The following is a 20,200-nucleotide window of genomic DNA, read 5'->3' as shown; positions in this document are numbered from 1 at the left end:
GTGGGAGAAGAGAGAAGAGAATTAAAACCAAACTTAAGCAGGCTTATTGCTTCACCAAACCAAACAAGCTTCAGAGACTACTTGGCTTCACCTCTGCTGCTTGGTGCCAGTGGGCACAGGATTATGCCAGCTTCACACTGCTGCAGGACAAAATTCTGCTCATAAAGGATATATGCACACTGTTGCACAAGCATGTAAAGAAAAAGTGGAAGTATGGTAAAGCATTCATTTTTTTCCAACTCATCAATAGGTTCAAAGCGGGTATGAGGCTAAGAATTCAAGAGCACAAAAACCCCCACCTAATTTTGCTTGCAATAGCTTTTTTCACAACATCAGACTATTCCTGTACTCTCAGTTGTCACTTCAAGACACACATGGAGCCTATGTTAGCCTTGTCTATCCCAAGCAACTATTTGCATCACACTTCAGACCCTACACAGCAAAGAAGAAAGGGGTCTCCTAGCAGTGATGGAAGAAGGAAGAACCAAAGGACAATTCATCATCTGAGTATATTATGCCATTACTAACAAAAGCAAACTGAACAAGTCTGATCCAGTCTCCACTTCAGAGAACATGAAAATGCAAAATGTCCGTTTTCAGGATCTGTTCCCACTGATGTTTTTTCCAAAACTTTTGACAAAACTTCCATTACTTGATAGTCTCAGTGCAGAAGGAGGATTGGGAAGAACAAGAAGTTACTTTTAAATTCAGGTGGTCTCTCAGTCACACATTCCTAAAGCAACTGTGACCCTTCCATTCATGTGGAAGGAAAATAGGATTGGCATGTTAACAAATCTCTCTACCTTAAATCATGTTTTATTTTCTTCACAGTTGTTCTGTAGCTTACCGGATGACTAAAACTATGTTTCAATTCACAAGAACCAAAGTAATCCTCTGTTGAAAAAAGTTCAGGAGAAACAAAGCAGTTTATGACACTGAAAAAGACCTTACAGAGAAACAGTATTTAAAAAGGAATGAAGTTGGCCTTCAAAAGCTTTTTTTTTCCCCCAAATACAGGAAAGCAGCATCCTTGATTACAAGCAGGAAGTCTTTAAAATGAAAGCCCTGTCTTTGTTGAAGTTAAGTAGCAATTAGCCCCAAAGGAAAAAAAATAAGGAAAGACTAATCTCAAAGGATTGAATCATTATCTCTAAGGAGACACATCTGTAGTTTTAACATCAATGTTTTGGTCAGTTCTTTGGGTAATGGATGATATATCATGGAAGCTTATGTTCCTATCAAGGTAATGACAACACTGAAAGACTGCAGACAACACATGGAGCTTACTACCAGTAGGAATTATTAGCCTTGAGGTCACAATCTAAAAAGATACACCATCATATCCAAAGTACAGATGGATTTGTAAATGCCTTGAGGTAGTGGTGAAAGATATGTTTGTTTTGGACCTAGTAGTGAGGAAGATCAGGTGCTGTGAGCTAGGGAGGCCTACCACACCTGGGTCAGATGGTCCCAATTATCTTCTCATCACTGTTTATCAAAAGTTATCCTTCAGCAGCTATATGACAACCTATGTAAAAATAAATCTGGGACTTGTGTTTGGCTTGAGCAAGAAAAGGAAAAGCTTCCCTATCACAAATCAGTGAGTGCAAGCAGCATCCTTGCTTGAAGTCTCATTAAAAAGCCTGTGGTGTGCAGGTGCAAGGTGGTGTCTCCACATCAAATGTCAAAATGGAATACAGGAAAGGTTGACCAGAAAAAGTAGTGGTATAGCAGTAGAGAGAAGACAGTTCTCCCCCCTCCTGCTAGCTCACTATTCTGCCCTTCCTGAACAGATCAATAAACAGCATTTGCTCCCCAAGTAATAGTCTCTCTATCAGCCTATTTTGGCTGCTGCTTTTACCTATGGGGATAAGTGATAAAAACTTGAAGCAAGACACATTACTAGAAAAATATAAGGCGCATCAACCTGTTGATGCCTTCACTGACTTCAGTCGCTTGTTCCTGTCTTGACTGTAGAAGGTAGCCAGCCACAGCAAGATCAAAAGTTTATTCCTCTTCTTCAGAGACACCTAACACCCTAAACAAAATTTACACAGAAATTATCCAACCCTGATTCCACTGCATCGTTCAGTCCCATGTCTGTCCGGACCGCTCATCTCCAGTCCTGCCTATGCTACCACTAGCCTGCGGTCACATCTGAGCGAGCAGCCGCAGTCTGTACTCCCATGCTTCTGTGTGTTTGCTTTTTAAATCATATCCTGTGTTTGTTAGCAGCAACAACAGCATTAACGTCACTTTCTACATTAGTCAGAAAAGTGTTGCTTCTTTGCTACTACTATTTAGCTCTTCCCAGGAAGAGAAAAACTTGGATAATAACCTCTTCAAATCCAACCCTAAATTACTCCCTCTTCACTCCCCAAGCATGGTATCCTAGTTCTTTAAGCTCTACTGAAGTGTTGAAAAGCAAGTGCTACAAAAATCATGTTGGTCCATAAATCAAAGAGTGAAATCAAAATTATAAAGCAGCTTAATAAAAAAAAAATGTCTTGACCATGAACTTTTAAGAGTTCTGCCTCCCAGTTCTCTCCTTGCAAGTATGTGAACAGCATTTGCTTTCCACACTTCGCTTTCCAGGAACAGGCTTGAATTCACTACTTTAGAGTCCCAGTCACTGAGAAAAGGGAAAGAAAAGCACTTTATTTTCTTTCTTTTTGTTTAAATAACATATCCAAGACAGCCCCAACACATAAGCTAAGAGGTAATCATAATGTAAAGAAAAATACTTAACAGGTACAGCATATTGTTTTCTCTTCCTCCAAACTACTAACATTTTACTTGGCAATACCTGTCATTAAAGCCCAAAGTAACAATTACCCCAAGACCAAATGGGCATGCTGATGCAACGGAGAGCCATCAAGACTCATCCACAGGCTGTGCAAGTACCATACTACTCCCTCACCTCCTTACACATTCTATGCAACTCTGTTTGGAAAAATACTAAGGTAATAGTAGTGTAATAGCACAGAAACCATTAGTTTTATCTTCTCCTTGTCATTGTGTTTTCTTAAGACAGTAGGCATTGCAACGTTACACTTACTGACAGGAGGCACGATTTTGTCTGCTTCCTTCAGCAGTCCTACAAATGTGAAGGCTCCTGCAGACCTACTGACCAGAGACCACCCTTAGAAAACACCACCTTGGCTATACTGCTGTAGGCAGATGCATTCAGGCTCACTTCAAGGTAATTATCCAACATAACAGCAGAAAAGACAAAGCCATAGCAAGAATTTGCTTTGTTGTTGAAATTTAATGTTTTGCTGATTGCCTTTTTTGCTCACTATCAACTGAATTCTGCTCTGTGGATTTAAATTAAAATACAACAAGAAGCTCCACCACTTTACGTGCCTGCCTCACCATTTGAGACAAACCATACAATTTCCCCCTCGACTATTAATTCTTCAGACACAGCATCAAACTCTTGCCATATATGAGTAAATATTTTGCACCGTTTCTCAGAAACACACTTATGAAAAAGCATATTTGAAGAGAAAGACATTAAAATACTACAGTCAAGTGGAGTTCAGCAGAAATCAGGAATAGGTCTGTGTATTCACATATCCACTGACCTGTTCAGACTATAGGTTACCAGAAAGTGCATTGAGTTTGCTCCTGTTATTAATCCTAGCCATTAGAACCACAGGAAGACATTTAAAAAAAAAAAAGCAATTCAAGTTAAAACATGTATAATACATGTTTTAATACACATCTCTGAAAAAGTATAGTTGGGCAAGTCATCCAGGTATTTAGGTGACATAGAAGTAGTAGCATACATTAAGTGGTAGCACAACAATGTAGTATTTGCTTTAATTTCCATTAAGGATAAGCCTGGCTGAGAGTAACTGAAAAAAAAGAAAAAAAACTTCTATTTGCATTACTCTAGTTAAGGACACGCATTGCAGGTAGAACTAAGAATAAAACCAGACTTCCCTTCCTTTGCCACTGAGCTGTGTCTCAGTCAGCGTAACAGCTCAACTAGTAGCAAACACCAGTTTAGCATGCAGCCTGCAGCTGCAATACAAGCATGGTCCAACAGTCCCCTCAGTCCATATTACAATTCTTGAGGACAATTCTTCACTTTTTAGTTACTGCCAGACAATTTTTATTTCCACATCGTAGCAATTTATAGTCAATTCTGGAAAGCCTGTTCTATTTTTTTAAAAAAAAAAAAATGGCCTTTGCTTGCAAAGATAACAGCAATCTTTCATGATTTTCTTTCCTGCTTCCATAGGTTGTTTACATAGCATCATTTTGTATGATGGTTCACCCTGTTTTTCTAACAGCACCAAGGTAAGTTAGTTTGCAGAATCCACATCATGAACAGAAAATTAAGATATCAGAATTAACAGTCACTGCAGATTATATGTAAATTCAAATTGGTTCAGTTTAGCATTAACCAAACCAACAAAAAAATCCAGTTTCAAGTCAGTTTTGTCTTTTAAGAACATTAGAATTAGACACCACTACGCATTTCCAACTAACCCTTTTGATACAAGAAAGGTCTCATACAAAACAGCGATTTGTCAGAGGGTTTGAGGATTAATTTCAGTTACTCTTAATTGGCAAAAAGGGTTATATGCCACTTGTAATAACCCCCTGATTCCAGCCTTATAGTTGCACAAGACAAAGTGAAGCAATTCAGTAAAGACAGTGCTCAATCGTGGCAAAAACTGGTGAGGGAGAAAATCTGCCCCTTTCTAAAGGCCTGCAGTGCTTTCTTTTGCAATTGCCATCTTGGCACACATTGCACTACAGCCTTTGCATTTATTTCCACAAACGCATCTTTTCCTTATTTCAAATGTGCATAGTTCCAGTGACAGGAAAACAAATCAGCTCTGCAGCCAAAAATTGTACCATTCCCCCTACCAGCTCCGCTTCTTCCTGTCCCACATGGCACCCTTCAATTTATGGTGACCTGAGCCAGGAACCAAATCCAGACTTAGAAGAGCCAAAGCTCACAGACAGTTCAGCAATAGACACGCACCAACGAAACGACCATGCAAGCTCTTTCATATGACTCACCACTGCTAAGAGAACAGGGCGCCCCGAACTCCTCCCTGTGCGTGCCCATGTTCGTCTACAAAGAAAGGACTACACCAAGACAAAAATTTCCAGTTGTGACAGATGCCAGAAAGCCCACCTCTTGGTTTAACTTTGCCTTGTCTGCAAAGACACAAGTGCTCAAGGGCCAAAGAGACTTTGTTATCATCAATATGTTAAGAGATCTTTATTTCAAAACTTCTTTTGAAAAAGCTTCAATAGCTTAGGGGGTTTTTTTGTGCTGATGCACAGGAAAGACAACATGTCATTTTGTTGCATATGTTGGAACACACAAAGTAACTCCATTTCAGTATAAGAATAATTCAGCAAGTTTGTCAAGTAGCAGTCTCAGGTAATTTGTGTCTGCAAATGGCTCCTATAAAATGAACTTTAACTATCTCCAACTAAAGCACGCACTGGATAGTAACGGGTGAAGTACTGAAGTATACAGCTGTTATGCATCTCATGGTTTTGAAAAAAAATCACAGATGGCACCTGCAGAAAGCAAAGTTGGAAAAAAATCAAAAGCTTGCAAATTTCTAGCTTCTTCCATGAGCGTTTGTCCTTGTTGAAAGAGTATCCTTCATCAGACCTTCAACCAACATCTGCGTGTCCTGTGTCGTCATGCTCCCCCCTCCCTGAGCAAGTAAGGAAATTTTATCAGTGGGATTATAATACACCATGTCTTAACTGTTACTAATCAAAGGAATAAATGTTTTATCACAGTAACTGCTATTATATAATCATAGATTTACTTTTGTTTGCAGCTTTAATTTCTTACTTCATTATGTAGTCAATAGAAGCCAAACTACCTTTTTCTTTCCTTGCAATTAGCAACGAGTCAATGGAAGACAAGATTTTTGCTGTGTTTGCTGCACTCCTTCAAAAGGAGTTTGATCAACCGTCTGGAAGCAATCCTCCCAGTGCAGTGAATTTTAAGTATGCTTGGAACTTGCATAGGTGCAAGCGTAAAACATCTGTAAGAGATGGAGAAAAATGTCTCTCTATCACAAGCCATTTCCCTCCATCTCAAACAGCCGAAGTGAAGCCATATGATTTGTCTCAGTAAAGACATTAGCTTAAGAGAAACATTGTAGAAAGCAATCAAGACCCCCACAACAGTTTCAGAGGTCATGGTGATGTCTAGTTAGACACTTACCAGTAGTTGATTACAACCTGGAAGAACCAAGGCCAACTAGGCACCAGCTACCAGCAAATACCCAAGAGGCAATTTATGCCATTAAAGTCTTCAAAATTAATTTATTTGATAGTATAAAGGTAAATAGCAAGGGTTTGCTTTATCTACTACAAAACTTAATTTGTATCATTGGCAAATGAAGTTAGCATTTAAAAGGCCACTAGTCATCAAGAAACAAGTAACACTTTACAGTCCAAGGCTACGTTAGGTTTACAATTAATGAAAACTGGGATTTAATTCCGAGTTCACAACAACAGGATGACTATGTCTTTAAATCACCTGACAGTTACATGTTAACTCAGAGGAAAAAAAACCCACAACCAAAAAAAACACAGGGCTAATTTTAAAAACCCTAACTCAGAAGTACAAAAAAAAAAAAAAAATCTGATTTATTTTGTGACTGACCAGAGAAAAATGTCAGGCTGCTCATCTGAGAGGCAAAGAAAGAGACAAAACTCAAGATATTCTGCCTACAGTTGAGGAGGAAGAACCCAACCCTGAGGATGTATCTATGAAGCTAAACAAACTCTAAATATATGTAGATAGCATTAATTTAAGCAGAAGTTTAAGACTGACCACAAGTTACTATGTCTTTTATAACATCACTATGAACAAAACTGAACCTGGCAGATATTAGCTCACTGCTGCTGCTCTCACGTAAGAGATTCTACAGTTCAGCTTATAGTGTGGGCTAGTGCTGTCACTTTTAAATCAATCTCTTCACATCTCAAACCACTGTGGTTGTTCAATGCAAATAATTAATTTTGGCTATAATGCAAATGCTAAAAACAAGGGGTTTTATAAACATGGGATCTGCCATTTGCTACTTTAATTATCTGAAAAAGGGAAAAAGTCAGCAGATATACACTATTGAGTAAATGCAAGATACGGTATGGGAGACAGGGAGAAAGCTATTTTTGCAGACGATTGCTCAAGATTAATAGATCAAACAAAAAGGAAAGTAACCACAAAGAGGTATATTACAATAAAGAAGATAATGGGTTGGTTAAAAAGTATGTTGTATAGCAAAATGAAAATGAATGTAATAAAAGCTAATCAGACTCTCCAAGCATTGGAACAGTGGAAGAAATAAAGACAACCTTCATGTCCCCAAAGCCTTTTCTCTTCATGAGAACTTCAGGTCAGGAAATTATTTTTCTTTTAGATTTTTCAGACTCAGTAATGGAATCCTCACATCAGCTCCAGAGTCAGGCCAAGGCAGAAGTTACTACTTATATTCAAAGACCTTCCCTTACAGTTGAACAACTATTTACTTATTTTTACTTTTTTTTTTTGCTAGGGGACCAGACGACTCATAACTTAAAATTAAGTGCTCAACATAGTTCCAGAGAAATTGAAAGCTTTTCTTCAAAGTTAAAGCAGGATTCAGATCCTGCTACCATTAGCAGAACAAACAAACAAAAAAAATCAAGATAGAGAGAAAAGCAATAATAAAGTCTATCATGTCTGTTGTTTTCAGACTTCTTTGGCAACAAGTCTATTTAGAGCACCAGCCAGCAAACCCCCTGCCAATTCCCTTTGAAAAGGTCCCATGCACTGTAACACCTGGAAGGTGCATACACACTACGGCTGGTAAGCAAAGTTCTGCAGTTTGAAGCCTAGAAGCTGCAAATTCTAAGGTAAGCATGTTGTAAAGATGTACTGCAACATTAATGTGCCAACATGTAAAAACCAGCACACAAAGTTTTACTCCTTCACCACAACAACACACTTCATGGAATGCTTCAGTAGGTGTTGGCCACTTCCCAGGGTTAGTGTGAAGACCTTTCCAGGGAGATGAAAGAAGCAGTTCCAAACACCCACTCCCAAGTTTGTGTTGGGATCCAAAGATCCTCACTGACTTCAGAGTACTGCTCAGTCAAGGGAAACCTGAAGCTATGTGGCCAAAAAATATGCCGTCCAGATTTGCTAATCTATGAAAATAAGTCTCCTTGTTTTGATGAGTCACTACTTTGCCACCTTTTTACGTGGTTTTATAGAAACTCTTTTTTCAGTTACATCTAGACAGTTCAACAAATTCTTCTCCCCTCCTCCCCAACCTCAGTTGTTTGCAAAATTGTCAACATTTTTGATAGTGTATTACAAATCTCATTCCTCCTCAGCCAGCATACAGCCGACAGGAATAGATCAGAAGAAAAATGAAGTTAGTATCCCAAGGTTTGGAGGTGGTTTTAGTTAACACTGATTCAGATCCCATGCAAATTACACTAATTCTGATGAGCCCTCACCTGCTATTTCCAGGATTACAATGGAAACCAAGAAACAATTAATTAGGGCCTTAGGACAGCTTCTCTCTTGAGGGCAAATGGAATCCACCTACATACAAAACTTCCAGAATAGTCAATGGCAAAGTGGATATTTTCAAATCAACATTCATAAACAACAAAAAAGATTTTGAAATGGCAAATAAAGACAAACGAGTCTGAATAGGATGTTTTGACCTAAAAGGCTTTTAAAGCATGAGATGCAGAGCTTGTTCCTAGAAAAAGTATAATCCCAACTCATTTAAAAATACTACCTTGCTACTACAGCCAAACAGTAGTGCTATGGGTATACCAGACAGTTGTGATAGAAACAACCAAACTATGAGTAGCAGAGTTCTGTAGTGACCATACTCTTCTTCACAAAAGGAGCAGTACAGGACTACTTCTTTGCAAATTATTTGAGGATTTTTCCTCTTCATGCAACTTAATGAAAGCATCTTAAGATACCAAGTGGAAAAAAAATGAATTACTTAAAAAGGCAACCCCAGACTTGAGCTATCCCATGACAGGATTGCTTTGCCATGACTGCCAGCTCAAATACTGCACAGTATATAATACGCATATTATATACTCTATATATATACATAGCAAATAAGCAAGACTTATGCCAGCATTTAATACTGCAACACTTTGGAAATAAACCACTAGTAGATATGCAACTTCCCACACCTTTCCCACCACTGCACATACAGCTATAGCTATAAGCAGCTCAGTGTTTAATGCCTGGGCTGACCTCTACTGAAAAGTCTTTGGAGGTGAGACAAGATACTCGCATACTGCCTTACAAACTAATCAGCCTATTCCTTCCCTAGATAAACCTCACTGCAAATGGACTTAACTCAGACTCCAACAATGAAGAGAAAATGAAAGCACTTCCCAACCAATGTATCTATCTGGGTTTACTACTTTAAACAGATCAGTAGCTTCAATCATTTTTGGCCTATATCAGCAGCATGAATGGTCTGATTCATTGTTTCCCCGTTCAACTCCCATCTGTTACTCAAAACACTCATTCCCATCTCATTGCACTATTTTTCTCTTCTCTTTTAGAAAGGACTCTTAGATACTGCATGTGCACGGTCATTACACCATACAAAATGCTGGTCTTGCTCCAACTGAAGGCAATGAGAACTTGACAGCGAGAAGAATTTAACTGATATCGCAAATATAATTCCTGCTGAAGGTAGTACACTATTGAGCACAGCACTGACATTTCAGCCAGCACTGGGCTGAAGCCAGTGTTTCAACTATCCCTGGTCTAAGGGTTTCAAAAGAGAAAGTTAAGGGAGAAGATCTACCTTAAACAGTTACTACTTATTTTTTCCAGTAACACCCCAAGAACAGCCAGCTGCAGGTCCAATCACATATTCAGCTAACCTAGCATCCCATCTCACCCAGTGGCCAGAGTAAGGCTCCCCGCTGTATGTAGACACTGTGGCAAGTTTAACAGCTTAACCACAAAGCCGTTTCATGGTGGAATAGTGGTATGAATCATATGAACGTTGGACAAGATTTCTTTGGAGAAGGCAGCAAATCAGAAAGGGTTACATTCAAAGATTTAACCTAAAGACATGTGAAGTTTCCAAATGATTTCAACTTGCTATGCAGAGACAAATGCCAGGCTTAAAAAAATGTAGTGTAGTAATGAGCTAGAAGCTGCTAGATTTGATCCTCTATGTGTAAAGTAAAATAGACTAAAAGTTAAGCAAAGAAGTTTATACTAAAGCATTTTAACTTGAATGACAATGGATTAAGAACCTGCACAAAGTTACCACAGCTCGGCAGACAGATAGTAGCTTGTTAAACTATCATAAATAAAAAAACTCAGTGTGTCAGAGCCCTTAGTCTCTCAAGTCTCTTTTGAAACGCTACAGAGATAATGTAATAAGACATCTACTTCACAGTTGTATTCCAAAAGAATAACCTCTGCTTGAAGGATGCTTCACCAGCTCTAGCCCCAATTCTTATAATACCATTCCCACCACCACTACTGGCAGCCTTTACCTACAGTTCAGATTGATTTCTTCCAAGATTTAAGTATTTTATAATGCTGCAAGAACAACAAGGAACAGCAAACAGTACCAACTGCATTTCCAAAGAAATCCGTAGTTGTCCTACATCACTAGTGTACTACACACTAGAGAAGCTGCTTTTATTCCACCTCCACACTGCTCTTTTCATCATTTACACAGATCACTTGATCAGAGTATTTCACTGTACCTTCAAACGCTCCCCAATTTCTAGATCTTCTGTAGCTGTCAGCTGAACAGAAAAGTTCACACACAAATATTTTTATGTTTCCTCAAGACACCTACTGAGTATGAATTTGTATGGTTCCTTTTCCCCTCCCCTAATTCTCACATAAGACACTTCTACCTCTAAAGAGACTAGCACAAAACAGTAATTACTCTATTGATAACATCCATTTCCCAATCAAGCAGGGAGTCATAGTGCCTGTAAAAAGCCTCAATAACGCACTTAAGAGGGCAATATCTCACCTAGTAGGTCCTTATGGAAATGCCATATAGGCACCTAAACTTCCATTGGGAAGAAAAGAGTACTGATGTCCCCAGAGGGTCTGCATTTGTTTTTCTTCTGTGTGCTTTCTTGTTGCCCTATCAAGTGAAAAATCTATTCTGCTTCCTCTTTAAATAAATGCTTTGTGAAGAGACATAGTTACAAGTCAGTTATTAATATTTCAGATCAAGCATTATGTTAAGAATGCACCAACTCTTTGACTTAGTATTAGCATGTTACGGTTTAAAACTATTAGAAACTTTAAAGTACATTATACACAGTTTCTAAGATTAATCAAATATTAAGTGAAAACACCACTTCATAGCTAGAAAATGGGCTACTTTTCAATACAATAACAACATTTTAATTGCTTGAATTAAAACCAACATTCAAACGTCTTCACTACCTATTGGTGTTTATAATTACTGGAAGATGTCAGAGTTCAGCTTCAGTTGGAAAGAAGAAATACATCTACAGCAATAAAAATTTTATTCAGCCTCACAAAAAAGGAAAGTATCAACCTATAACTTATTATAATACAATACACCAGTTGCACATGATATTAAATTCAGCCGCAGTGATTAAGCATTCTCTTTGCAGACAGAAGCACAAAAATAATGATTGATCTTTTTTCTACCTGATCGACTACAGCTAACTAATTCTGCATTGTAGAATGAAAAGTGGTTTTCTGCCATAGCACCAACAACCTGTGTTGAGACTTCGCTGTATTTCCAATACCAGAGTTTAACTGAAACTACTGTTAATTACTTCATTTTTGGAGTAAAGGTCTACAAACCAGCTACAAGGGCAGCAACACTATTTAATAATCTTGAGTTGCCAAGTGGATGCTCTGTGCTAAAGAAAGCACAGGTAACAACAGAATCACTTTTAATTTGCAACCAAGATGTATCACTTGACATAAAAGACTTATTTTGCTCCCAAAATCTAACAGTTTAAGTCAGTACAAGTTTCCTTTGCCAAATTTCTTTCAGGAGCACTGTAGCTAATTGTTCTTTGTGTTAGTCCAGATCTACAAGGCAGGCATGACTGCAAGAAGAGGTACAGAGGACAGGTTAGTAGTTTTAAAAAAATTCTGTATGTATGATATGATTATCACAGGAAAATTAATAATTCTCACAAAACTACTAGAAAACAGTCAGCAAAGCATTCAGTAAGATTTTAAAAGCTTTCACAGGAGGCATTCAGAAATGAAATGAAGGGGGGAAAAAAACCAACAAAGCAATGTAATACCACTGAGCTTTCAAACCTGCGCTACACAACTCAAATGTGACTGCATTCACTGCTTAGCACAGCCTCTTATCAGCATTTTCAGGAGCAAGTCTTCCCTTACAACAAGTAATAGACTGCTAGAATTGATAGAAAAATACAACAGCTGACCCACAGCTTTTACACCACCACACACAGAAAAACCCCAAACTTAAAAAGATTTGATGTAGCACAGGGAAAGCATGCTACTTTCAGAAATTAAGATGTATCACCAGCACAGAGGGGTGGGGAGATCTGCAAAAGGCAGAAACCAGCTAGCTTTTCTTCAAGCATTCACCAGGCAGATGTGAGAGCCCAGTGGCATCAGGCACCACCAGTAACAGTGTGGAAAGGGCACACTCCCAGCTACAGCAGAGGAGTTCATCTAGACAGCAAAGCATCATACGACCTGGAAAAGCTTTTCAATTGATGGAAAGAAGAGATTCTTTTGACATCTAGGTCTTCAGCAAAGCACATCTGGAGTCCCACCCCCTCCACGCACTGGATGCATGCTCATACTCACTGTGCCTTCTTTACTAGAAGGCAAAAGGGGCTGTCTGCAGCCACACAGCCGAGAGCAGGGTAAAACATTACTTTTCTGTTTCAACAGGAAAACTTTCAGAAGAGGAGGTTGCTACATTCTTAAGGCTATGTCCAACAGTGATGACAATCAGGAGCAACAAGAATTATCTGTATTTGATGTGTAGTAGAGGAAAAAACAAACTCCATCATTAATATGCACAGACACCCTTACTATTCACTTCAATTTCTCAGATATGTTTTAGAAAGGACATTGTCTTTTTCATTTGAAAATGTAAGTCTTATCTCTCTACGCTATTTCAGGTATTTTTGTCCTTCCTGTCCTTGAGATTAATTTGATGTAGGAAAGCACACACTTTGCATAGGACATCGTAACCCCTATGAATGTAATTACTAGATTTCAGAAGAAGTGACCAGGCACCATCATGCAATTATTTCTTTGTTACACAAATAATTTTTAAGATGGAAGTAAGATAGGAGAAAAACATTGGTTCAGTCACCTCCAAAAGAACTCTTTATAATAATAATAATAAAAAAAAACCATTACACACGTAAGACTAAGTTATCACGTTCACACAAAAAAGTCCCCAAACCAAACAAAAACATATAATTGAAAAACCATATTCTTAATGTTTGATTCTTGGAAACAAAACTGAAAAAAAAATACCAGTTTTTAGAATGAAGCCTCCCAAGCTACCAAAACTGAAGTGTTAATAGGTAACAACATATTACCAGTTACTGAATTGTTAATAATTTTTTGAAATGCATTAAAATCAGAATCACCATTTTCTTGGTAGTGTGTCATTAATAGACCAACAATTATTTTATTTTTGCAGTAGTGCTACCAGCATAGCAAGCTGGTAGCAATCCAACTGAAAAGTTACTGTTTCAAGCTTGTTTCCTAGCCAACGTTAATAGAAATTGGCTTACATTACTTGACTAACCCAATAAAAGCAAGACTACTGTCACTTGATTATTAAGAGTACATCATCCATTCGATATTATAAATTATATCTGTATTTCAGCTATGTGATATCTATTCACAAGATATCCACAATATTTAATATTGTGGCATCTTATGTCCTAGAAAAGCCCTTGATCACAGCAGCAGGTTTGCTGTAGATGAAGTCTGAGGCGTAGATGGCAGCCTCACAGGGAAACCTGAAGGGTAAAACACACCGAAGTCATCATTTCCTTTTGCAAATATTTGCTTTCATTCCATCATTTAGTATATTAAGTTCATTTACCAAAATAAAGCAATGTACCCAGAAATCTCTTGTACATGTTTTATCCAAAAAGAAACACAAAAATTAGACTGAATGCAGAGTGCAGAAAACTCCTCAGATGCACAGACCACCACCTATTCTCATTTAAAAACACAGCAATAATACACACTTCAAAAACTCAGCTAAAACCAACCCAAGAACCTTGCAATGTTCTGGAGAAGGTCACAGCAATTGGAAGATAGAGGAAAGTGCTGCTATTCTCTTACTGCAGAGGTCAATATGGACCAAGCTGGAGAAGGTAACTGAAGTGTTTGTCACCAAATATGCCTCAGGCTTTGTAAGCATCTGGACACAGATCTCCATGATTACTGCAACTGCAAACCAGCTCATTCTTAACTTGCAGAGCTGACTTTCACAGGCAGCAATGTGAATCTTCAAGGCTGTATAAATGAGGTGTCTTTGACAAGCACAGATATTCCTCCCCATAGCTACTCCATGCTGGAATACCTTCTGGGAAACGTTAAATGAGCTGCAGGCAAAACAAAATGAAGAACAAGTCATTAAACCGAAACCATGTGGCAAAATGCTGGGCAGCACGTACAAGTACAGCATGTCATTCTTTTCAACAAAACGCTGGCCATCTCTAAAACACGAAAGGTGGGCCTATATCGGTATGCTAGAGCCAAATGGCTCATTGGATAAGCCACAAATTAGGATCCGTTCATCACCATTCACCCTATTTTAGTTGGTGCTGCTGGAGGAAGGGGGAAGATGAAATGTTTTATTTTCATTTGCAGCAGAAAGAAGTAATCCACACGCAATCCAGTTCAGTGCTTACACACCAAACCAGTCATCCCTTGAAAGTACAGAACCAACATCGCTGGCCTTTGGCCTGCTGCATCATGTGAGGTCAAATACAAAGTACCCCATAAGGCAAGTTACAACACAGTTACAGAAGGTGAATTCCCAGATCCATGTGTTCTATGAAGGAGAAGAACAGACTAAGCAGTGCCTTGACATCAACATTAAACTCTAAAAATGTTTCACATTAAAAATAGAGCAGGACACAATACCGCAGAATAGCTATTAAGACACCAAAAGGAAGTATCATTTAGGGCACAAAGGTTGATTCTATTATCCAACCGCATTAAATACACACTGCCCAAAATAAACCTGGAACTACACACAAAGACATTTACATTGTCATAAAGGGGTGCATAGGAAATCCATTGGTTTAAGTATGCTCATAAACCAATCACAATTACTATTCCAAGGACTTCAGAATTTGCTTCTTATGTATATTAGTTGAAAAGCCAACCAAAAATTCTTTTCATAGCATGGTTTATGGACTATAAGTATTAGAAATGTAAGATTTAGAGCTAAGTCACCAAGGCAAAACCAGTTTTTTTAATCCAAGGTTGAATGAATTGGTGTTATTGTCTGCAGCAAAAGGAGCTTTTCATCTCTTCAAGATGAAAGTTAGAAGCAAATATAAACTGCAGGTCGGCCACTACTAACATTAGCATGTGTTCAAAGATACACAAGAGGCACAAAAGAGCTTTTAATTTTGTCTGCTTTCACTGACAGCATAGTACATGAAGTCCTACAAAGTAAAATCAGTTACTGTCAAGTACAAGCCCCTGCCTACTTTAGGGATAGAATAGCCAAATGCTTACAACCCAGAGCAGCTCAAGTGCTTTCTGTTGCATTCAGCTGTGTTATAAGACTATCAGACACTGCTAGCTTTTTTTGTGCTTGAAATTCTTAAACTACAATTCTGGGGAAAACATGTATATCCCTAGTACTAATGAGGTTGTTATTTAATGTCATTAAAAGCCCTTTGACCAGGACTGCGTACGTGCTAGATAATGGATCAGATCCCTCTTCACAGTAATTCAATTACAACATAACTCCTTGAGCCTTCTAAAAATAAGTAGCATAATGTAAGTAGTATGACTATTAGTAAGCAAATTATGTCCAAGAATGACAGAATGACGTGAATGAGAATCTCAGTTCTTACATTTCAGGTGGAGGAGATGGCAACTTACTGGTATCAACAACTGTCTAAAAGCACCAGAAACAAGATTATCTTATTACATTTATATATGATTGTGTTTATGTCTATTATCTAAACATATTACATGGAAGTGGGAAAGAGGAAAGAGGTTTCAGCGCTTTTCTGCTTCTAAAGTTGTTTATCTGCATCTTAGCTTTCTACATACACTGAACAAAGCATAAACAGCAAAATCCCTGGTAAACATTGCCTGTAATGCTCAAATTGCAGGACCGTTGAACAATGGACAATGGACAGAAACCATTTTCTGCAAAAACAACATAAGATTACTCTCAATTGTTGAGAGGAACAAAACTTCACAAGATTTTGAATCAGTCAGCTACGATACACTTGCGTGACAAGGCTTTTATGCTATAATACTCACCTTTCCCATTGTTACTCATTTTTTTAAAAAATATTTTTTCAAGAATGTTACCTACGGAAGTGGAGGGAAGTCAAATAATCATGGGAGAACTGAGCAACCGGAATAAAACAAGCAGCTGAATAACCTCTTCACTTGGATAAGCAGCAGCTGAATAATTGCCCAACTAGCTACACAGATATCCTGGTTTGGCCCTTTAAATAACACCTGTTACATACAAAGAGAAAGTGTGCTTAAGTTTACTTGAGGTTTTCATATTTATTCATTTAAATTCATGTGCAAGACAAGAAACACCAGCAGGAGGAAAGGATTATTATGTTAAAGCACCTCTTCAAGTAAGATTTTGAAGAAGATTAGATGCTCCACTGGGTTACTTACTGCTTCTGCATTTAGCTGCAGGTAGTTTGGGAGTGTTTCCCCAACTAAAGGTTACCTTGTACATGTACCTTCTTAAAAAATTGTCTTTAGCTTTTAGACTTACTGACTGCTGGAACAGAGAACAGAAGTCATTGCCAAATAATCATTATGGCAACACCTTTCAAATATAAGGCAAACTTTTAATACAAACAGGTTTTCTTGGCTACACCTAGTCTTTACAAGTAGAAACAGAATTATTCCATTATGGTTATTTCTGGCTCTTTCTCCCCCAGCCCTCTATCTCTGTTCTAAGAAAAACTCATGTCTTTTTGCTACCAGCTCCTGGTTTTATATTGGCAAATTCCAACAACTGAATTCCAGCCATCACAGCAGGGGAAAGAATCCCCCATATTTTAGAATGAACTTGGGACCTCCTACCTCAAGAGATGATGAACAAGGCCATCACAGCAGCGATACTGCATGTTCCCAAGACAACCTCTCCTTAAACAAGGCTGCTAAATTGCACCGGAACCAGCAAGCACACTGAAATCTGGAATTAAAAAGTGAATTCAGGCATAAAGATAGATTTCCAGAAGGTTTCAGCTCATGACAGAAGAATACGTCCAAATCAAACTATTCTCCCTTTTCACTCCTGATACTTAGTTTACTGACATTGTGATCATTAAAGGAAAAAAATATACTAACAAACAAACTGATACTTCTGTCAGATAAAAGAAATCCTAAAATACACAAAATTAGATCTAAGTTCTTAATTTCAAATACTTTCCTTAAATGTTTAGGAGACATCTCTTCTAAGTTAAGATCTCAGGCACTGCTTTAGAACCACCTTAGCCATTTTTTTGAACTCAAAATGTCACCTTGCTGTAGCTTACTTACAAAGCTTAAAGCTTTCACTTTATTTTAGAAGTAGTACTATTTACCTACCAAAACAGTTTACCTTCTTTCAAACTGCCAGATTACTGCACACACACACCAAAAAAAAAACCCCAAGAGGAGCTCTTTCTGCAATTTTATTCCTGTTCATCCACATCCAGGACAGCCCCATCGCCAGTTGTGCTCACAAAATATATCACCTGTGAGGAAGATGGTCACCGGCACTGACTGACTATTGCAAGCCTCAAATACCTACCTACAGAGAAGCGGACCTGAAGTTTAGTGCACCTGCTGAAAGCCAAACTGGCACCAGTGTTTCTGGTGAAGCTGTTCTACATGCAGAATAAGGACCCAAACATACGGAGTTAATAGCTCACACAGGCACTACTACACCAAAGAAAGAGTAAGTGAACACATTTCTGGCTACAAGTCTCTTAGCATAACACTGGTTCCCCATACACTTAACGTACTTTTACTGTGTCACATTCTTGTAAGTTAAAGTGAACAGTACAAGTTACAGAAACGCAGAAGTGCCAGTCCATAAAGGGTACTTTCAAACAGTAGTTGCAGTGATTATAATGCTCCTGGAAGCAGCTCTAAGTTAAAAGTGAAACACTGAAGTTATGTCTAAGTCATTAGGGAAAAAGTTTCACTTAACCACCCAAAGCTTCAAAACAGAAGTTACCTTCTCACAGCAGAGAGTGCTTACTGATTGACTAGAGGATTGCAAGTTTCTCCCATCAACTAGTCTCGAACACAACACCTTTGTGCATTCTTTATATTCTTCATGATCTTCTCAACAACCCCATTCCACTTCAAAGCAGGGACAGCCATCAGTTCCTTCAGGGCTTCTTCCAGAAAGTTAAGCCTTCACCCACTTCTCCCTGGGTTTGGCATGGTCATTCTGCCATTACACACTCCACACATACCAGGCCTAGGAACTCCACTTTGCTGGCAAAAGCATAACCAGAACTTGGAAGGTTTTCCTATTGAAATGATGCAGTTGAGTTCCAGGGTCACTTAGGAGTGCAGATTCATGATGTCTTTCGGTGTAAGTTGTTGCTGTAGCTGATGCATGCACAGCATTCCATGGCTGGTACAAGGCAAGGGAGGACACCTGCAGTACTGCACGGTCAGCTAATAAAAGAATGTGCTTCATAATCTATAAAAACACACCGTAGTGAAGAAACTACCCCCATCAGGAAAGAAGCTATGATCTTACACATTATGTACAGGACAATTTGGCAATTAGATAACCTGGCACAAGCTCTGAACATTTAGATATCTGATCTGTAAATAGTTAAATTTAAGCATCTCTCAGAAATTAAATGCATGAAATAATTCTAGCTATAATTTCTCAGTCTCCACTAAATGTGGTGCCAATATACCAAGACAACTTCGATACTGAAAGGTTTAGCGTAAGGGAATAATTTCATCTCCCCAAAGCCAGCCAGAAGCTGAAGTTGACAGACAAGAGTACTAAACTTCCAGTTTCCATAGAAATGGAATTTGGATCAGTACAGAGATTTCAGAATTTAAAACCAAACACGCTCCATGTTAAAATCTCTATTCCAACATTCACTTTCCTGCGCAACAAGGGTTCAAGACAGACACAAACGCCACAAATTAGTGACCCAGTACCTCATCCTGACTTGTGGCTCCTCATTTTCATTTAGAGGCAGCCATCCCCTTCTAACCACGCACCATTGTGGTCAATTTAGTGGAAGTCAGACAAACTTTATAATCATGACACTATCCCAAAACTGTGCTTTTGGGAGGACAGATCAGTTACTAGCTGCACAATGCTAATACAGGGGAAATCAATGCTTCACAGCCCAACACTGAACCACACTAAACCAGGAAAGTTGTACCATACAACTCAACCGCAAAGAACAATCAGTGGTGGGGGGGGTGGGGTGAGGATCTCATTTTTATTGTTGATATGACCTACCAGAAGAGCACAGCAACAAAACAGAGATTTTTAAACTGGAAATCTATCTCCTTTAGGCAAGAACCAAAAAGGTGTGTTGTACCACCCCTAATGCAATGCTTCTGCAGCAACGATGGCCCAGTGCTGCAAGGGAGAATTCCAACTTGTTGATTACAACTGCAGCATGCTCACTGGCAGCTAGAACGATTTGCCTATGGTATTTATGGCTCCTGTTCCTTGTGTTTGGCAAAAGCTGAGGAAGAGTAATTTTCTGGAAGTATTTACATTGATTTTGCAACTGATGACAACACTCCATCTGCTCTCAAACACTTTGGTGCCTCTGCCAATTTCTTTCCTAATGTATTGCTTTCTCCAAGCTTTGGCAAGGTTTCTCTAGTTCCTGAACTTTGTTCTTTCACCAGGTTTGAAGGGACCATTTCAAGTTATAAGAACTTGAGGTATGAACATCTAACCCTATGCCCTAATTGCAGATC

The 20,200-nt window shown here is 38.6% G+C and overlaps 1 protein-coding gene across 2 annotated transcripts in view; it reads right to left on the bottom strand.

Annotated features, from left to right (window-relative positions):
* RASSF8 (Ras association domain family member 8) overlaps positions 1–20,200 on the bottom strand; it is an 89,523-nt gene that overhangs the window by 51,289 nt on the left and 18,034 nt on the right. The window contains exon 2 of one of the 2 annotated variants that reach the window (XM_055808377.1): positions 17,321–17,432. The exons of the other annotated variant lie outside the window; for it this stretch is intronic. The gene's annotated coding sequence lies outside the window, so the exon portion shown is untranslated. The remainder of the gene's footprint in view (positions 1–17,320; positions 17,433–20,200) is intronic. 2 annotated transcript variants of the gene reach the window in all.

The sequence above is a fragment of the Falco peregrinus genome, chromosome 6 (assembly GCF_023634155.1).
Source record: "Falco peregrinus isolate bFalPer1 chromosome 6, bFalPer1.pri, whole genome shotgun sequence".
NCBI classification, from domain to species: Eukaryota; Metazoa; Chordata; class Aves; order Falconiformes; family Falconidae; genus Falco; species Falco peregrinus.
The sequence above is the reverse complement of the archived record's forward strand: the minus strand, read 5'-3'. Positions and strand labels throughout refer to the sequence as shown.